Consider the following 6363-nt stretch of genomic DNA (forward strand, 5'->3'; position numbering starts at 1 on the left):
CCTGACAAATTGACAGGATTTTGTTTTGGTACCATTAGTCTTGTCTCCTTTTTATTTTGCTCCCTCTTCCTCTGTCTACTCTCACTTTTCTTCACACACACGCACACACACACACACACACACACACACACACACACACACACACACACACACACACACACACACACAAACAAACACACACCTCTCCACCTCTCACCAGGCACTACAACAAACATTGACAGCTGTGGTAGCAGGACACAGCGGTGGAGATGGACTCAACCCCCCTTAACACTCCATCAGCCCTTGCCCCACTCAATCACACACAAGGAGTGACTGCTAACCCTTACCCTCTCAGAAATAAAGGTGCTCACTAGAACCATGGAGGGTCCTTCGGCTTGTCCTCATAGGAGAACCATTTTGGGTTACTGGTAGAACCTTTTATAAAGGTTCCACCTTTTATGGGTACTAACAAAAACTCACCAAGGGGGTTATTAGGAACCCTTTTATATTCCATGGGTTTCATCTAGAACCCATCAAGGGGGTTCAAAAGAACCCCTTTTCTTCCTAAAAGGATTCTTTGGATGAAAATTGTTCTTAATGGAACCATTAGCCTTACAAAAATCCATTGAAAAAAACTCTTAAAAAAAAAAGGGGTTCTTCAAGCAAATGGTTCTGGGTAGAATTTCAGCCCTTCCAGTGCACACACACACACACACACACACACACACACCTACACACACAGGATATACACTAATGGAGTGCATCCGTTCTACAATAAGAAAACTTATTTTTCACAAATTATTCTTTTTGGTGGGATGCAGTAACTGCATGCACAAGATGAATGATCCCCAGTCGCTGAGGCCGACGTGAGGAATCATTGAAGATCAGAGTCCCCGTATAGTCTCTAGCGAGTCAGGACTCCCTCTGCCATGCAGTAAAAAGTTAACCTATCAGGAAACAAGAAAAGCGGTTTGCTTTTCATTCTTTTAAGTGATGTAATTTGACATTTTGTGATTTTACAATCAATACGTTGGCTTATAATACCACTTGATGATAAAAATTAGGACCTGCCTATAATGGCAAGGTTTTCCACAGCAAACACCGAGCCTCATAACAGGATCCATGAGGGTGGATCATGGGAGGATTATGGGATGTAATTAAGGGGGTTATTTAATGTTTGCAGTCGTTTGTGAGGGGAGGGCTCTTCATAAAATGATAGCGACAGTCATAGGCGACACACGACCATGATTATTACACGTGTGTGAGCAGCAGGCATGTGCACAAGCTGTACATGTGCTCATCTTTAATGTATGCACCACACACAAACACACATGCATAGACACACATGGCATCACAGTGAGAGGGATCTAATAAACTTAATGCAAGCATTTAAGCCACATGTCACGATTTTTATTGGACAATTTTGAATAATTACCAGGGCTTATAAAGCTTAGAATACTTATTAAAGCCAGCAGCATAATCTTGCTTTAATAAGGAATCTATTGTCGTATTAAAGAATAACATTAAAGAATAGCACCGATGTTAATCTATATTGTTATTATTGTCAAAAACACCTTTAAAACCAACAAGGTGTTTATCCATCTCAGTATTCTTATATATCTTCCCTATCCCCGGCAACCGAGGCTATTGGTCTTTTAAAGACATAAATCTTTGAAAGAGGGTCACAAACATGTCATTCAATTTCTAAAAAAGGCTCAATTATTTACTTAAGCAGCTGGTCACTGTAGTTTTTAGTAAACATTATTCAAACAGGAGGAAATGGTGACTATTTCCAGCAGTGGATTAATACACATTTGGAGTTTGTGGAGAGTCAGAATAAACTACATTTAATGAAGGAACATGTCACCCAAGTGCAACAGTGCGTCTCTTTCACATGTTTTAACAATAGAAACAGCCATAGCAAACATTTTAGAAATGATGAGGGCATAAATTCAAGCCCTCGAACTGACACTAATGATAAGATTTCTTTGCATTTTTCACATTTTATCTGTTCGGTTAACTGTTCCAAAATCAAAATTTTAGAATAAGTCTATCTACATTTTTAATTGTTTAAATGATGGAGAGTGTTCACATCAAATGCCAGTTGGGTGCAGGGCAAAACTAAGAGGAATTCTTTAAATAGGTTTTCAATTGTGCAACTATCTCTATCCAACCAACCTGACCTGCTCCCTATGTGGACTTACATGGACTTTTACACAAACATAATCTCGAAGGGAATAAGATCCATCAGGCTGTGGATGCACAGAAACTGCATGTGAGTTTGAACATATGGTTTTAGCCTCTTCATGGGATTTGTTGACAGTAAGAAAAATATAGAATATTGCCAGACATATCCTTTAAGCATTTCTATATATTTCATTTTTTTAATCTCTCTTCACTTCATTGCTTTTATTTTGAATCACTGTTTAGCAATAAAGAGACAATGCAGCTGATCACTTTCGAACTGTAATGTTGATCTCTTCATTATAAATAAAAGATATTTATGAAGTGGATTGTGTTTTTATGCGCTTTGCTTAACATATTTTCTGGGAAATAGAACTAAGTCTGCCATACTCTTGCCTATGAATAGAACTCCTATTGTCGGGTTCATTTTCATGTTGAGTACAAAAATCAATGCTAATAGTGAGAGAAAAAGGAGCTGGCAAAGAAGGACAAAAAAAACAGAACTTAAAGCTGGTTCCTTTACAAACATGTCTTTCTCCTCAGCTCTATCATCAACCGTCATTGGTGTCACATCGGATGAGTGGGGTCGCATCTCAGTCAGCCAAAATGAACATCAGGAGGAACCTCAGAGAGAGAGAGACATGAGGGGGAGGAAGGTGAGATGAGAGAAAGAGGTGGAGGGAGCGGTTTCTGTGTCAGTTGTTTCCTCATTGCTCAATCAGCCAGGCATTCTGCCTGTCAAGATGCATGTGTGAGCGTTCGTCTGGTGAGTTCACTGCAGTCAAACTGAATCTCTCCTCCAACTTGGCTGTTATAGGGAAGAGACACTTTTTAACTGAATAAATCAAAAACTGTTTTATCATCCCGGAGGAAAAGAGTGTGCTTCTGTGTGTGCGTGTGTGTGTGTGTGTGCGTGTGTGTGTGTGTGTGTGTGTGAGTGAGTGCGTGTGTGAGATTGTAAGCATTTGAGTCGGTAACAAGTAGAAGAATGCAATTAACTTGCCGGGGCATCTCTGGAGAGATGGCAGCACTTTTGCGATTCTTTACCATCATAAATTAAAAAGGATCCAGCCTGAGGCAAAGTTAGACGCTGACAGCCCTCTTAGGCCTGACAGCCTTCCCATCATGCCACAGGAGGGCCAAGTGGACCAGTGGCTCTGCCAATCATTAATATGATTACCACATGGTTTCCATGAGCATTTGCATACCTACCCCCCGCTTTTACAATTCTATGTTGCTGGTGCTTCCAATTCCAACACCCATTCGATATCAGCTCATAATCAATAACATCATATCATCATATGGAAACTTCTGCGCTTGACTCTGAGACAACGTGGTCCAACACACTCCTCGTGTAATCCAGAGGCGATGAATTAATGGGTGGCGGGGGTGGGGAGAACTTCCCTGGCAGTGAGTTTAATCTCATTAACAACATGTACGCATGTGTTTTCTGAGCTCTGTTATTTCTCTGTGCATTCAGCCTGGTCTAGACAATATGCCGTCTATTTTCACAAGTAGGGGTACGACAAGCTGTTTATAAGATCTTGGGGGAAATGCGGTTCTGCTATATGACGGGGTCTTACAGATAAGCCTATCTCCGTAGAGCAAAGTCAAACAAGAGAGAGTTGGTCCACGGCCTAGAGGCGCTCACGTGGCGTTATTGACACAGATCCTCTGCCCTGCACACAAACATATTTAGTAGAGGTTTTCCAGAAAGATGGCTGAGATGGGGTTGTATTTTCTGACTGTGTATTTCACGTGTTGTTCTGTTTTCTGTGTAGCTCCGTTTCGGCCAGCAGGTGTACTCTGTTGCTGTGCTCCCGTTAATTGCCTCCACATACATGCAAAAGCAAGCAACCATCAAAGGTAATTCTAAATAATTATAGCTACATGCAAAACAAAATAACAAACATGAGATATAATGCATGCAACTCAAAAGCACAGCAACCAAAAATATAATTGCAATAAAGTAATAAATGATAAAAAAAAATTAAAAGACAACAGGTCACGGCCCTCACAGCAGCTAGACATCCTTCAGTGTCTTTAAGTCTGATTCTCTTTTCACCCCAAAATCTGTGTTAGTGTTCAAATTATCTGAACAAAAATGTTCACCGCTCCATCTCATTCAATTCCAGCCCTAGTACGTTCCTGCTCGTTACATTAAAAAGCCAGACTTTGAGACACAGGATATATGTGTGTCTGATCACAAAGCGGTTTTATTCAATGTGGTTTTATTCCATCCTCAACCATTAATTCACACTTCACCTGTTCGCTGCCGGGTATGTCTGCGAGCAGGTTTTCTGAGTATTTTCCCACAGCTTTTTTAACTGCTTTTAATCCTCATTTGAATTTAGAGGAGCTGGTCTCCCTTTTTGATCATACCTGTCAGACTGTCCTGGACTCTGTTGCCCCCCTTTAAAGACAAAACGCGAGTGTAGGAGAAAGGAACAAAAATGGAAAAAAAACATCTTATTTTATGAGAGTTGTAAAAATGACAGTTAAGGGTGCCAGAAATTAATTCTTGTATTGATTATTAACAGTTCATTAGCAACAGGAACTGTTCCAACTACTTTTAAACATGCTGTGGTCCAACCTCTTTTTAAGAAACCCAATCTGGATTCTTCTGTACTTAGAATTTTAGACCTATTTCTAAACTTCCGATTCTATCAAAAGTTTTAGAGAAAGTGATTTCAACCCAGCTTTTAGCTTTTATGTGTCTTGATAAAGTTTTCGAGAAGTTTCAGTCAGGTTTTAAAGCTTTACATAGCACAGATAACGCCATCCTCAAGGTATCCAATGATCTCCTTTTAGCAGCCGACAGAGGGGAGAGCTCGATTTGACACAATAGACCATGATATTTTAATCAACCATATTAAAAGCTGGGTTGGCATCAAGGACACTGCACTTAGTTAGTTTTATTCTTACCTTTTAAATAAAACCCACTTGGTCACCATAAGCAATTACGCATCCTTTACATCTCACATTACCTGTGGTGTACCCCCAGGTTCAATTTTAGGTCCAATTTTGTTTTCCACTGGAGGTGCTTGTCATGGGGGGGTTGAGTGGTTTTGGGACTGCGGTGTTCATTGGTGGTGGCACTTTGTGTTGGATTTGGGGAGGCCGCTTCAGGCATTAGTTGTGCTGAGCTATTTGGGTTGTCTTGTTTGGGTTGTTTTCTGGGAGCGACTGGGGTTTGTAGATTTTGAGCTTTCTGTTACTATTGCCTTGTTTTTGCTGCTTTGACTGTCAAAGCACTTTGTGAACTCTGTTTTTAAAGGTGCTATATAAATGAAGTTATTATTATTATTTAGCCACGAAGATAACGTGGGTTTTATTTGAACAGGAATTCAGAATTTCGATGAGCCCTGATTATAACAATGAAAGTTACTCACCAGGCGCATACACAGAAAAGCTTTTAAGATGGTTTTTAATAATTGTGTACGTTGCATGTTGAAATCAGCTTATTCGACCAGAATGTAGGACTTCTATGCTGTGAACCTCCTACTGATTTTGTCCATTTAAAAATGTACTCCAACAAAACCTCAACAATATTGTCAAAAAGAGAAAGGCAGCATGACATTTTGTGATTCTGCTTTTAACTGAAAGCAAGTCTAGAAAAATGGAGCCGCAAATGGCTGGAAAATGCAGAAGTTATGGTTTGGTCAGTTTTATAGTTTTTACAGTTTTAGCCACAACATACTACTTTGATGGTATTGAAACTGGCTCACTACAGATTCTAACTACTGTATGTGGAAAGTCAGACCATGGAACTGGTCAACCTACTACATACTGCACACAGACAGAAGACCAAAATCTAAAACAGGGCAAAAATCCAGATGATTTTTATTTTATAGCACCCAACAGATCAAATTCAGACATCACAAAGACAATTCATCATGTTTGTGATGCTCCAAAAAAAATTCACAGCTGTCGCTAATAATAATAAAAGGAACAGAGTTGTTCCTGGGAGCCCCAGTTGCATTCAAGATAACTCAGAGCTCAAAAAATTGAACACCACTCAGAGTTCCTTGTGAACTCAGGGCGAATGCATCAACTGACTTCATGCAGAAGCAGTTGTTTGACGTCACCCAACAATGGAAGTGTTCATTGTAAATGGTAAACTACCAACTTAACCGTATTTAATGAAAATAATATTAAGTAAAACCTGTTCTGCATTTACGTTTATGTCAAAATATGTTG

This window comes from Cebidichthys violaceus, unplaced genomic scaffold, assembly GCF_023349555.1.
Source record: "Cebidichthys violaceus isolate CVI_PGR_0920_01 unplaced genomic scaffold, fCebVio1.0.p SCAF_7, whole genome shotgun sequence".
Lineage (NCBI taxonomy): Eukaryota > Metazoa > Chordata > Actinopteri > Perciformes > Stichaeidae > Cebidichthys > Cebidichthys violaceus.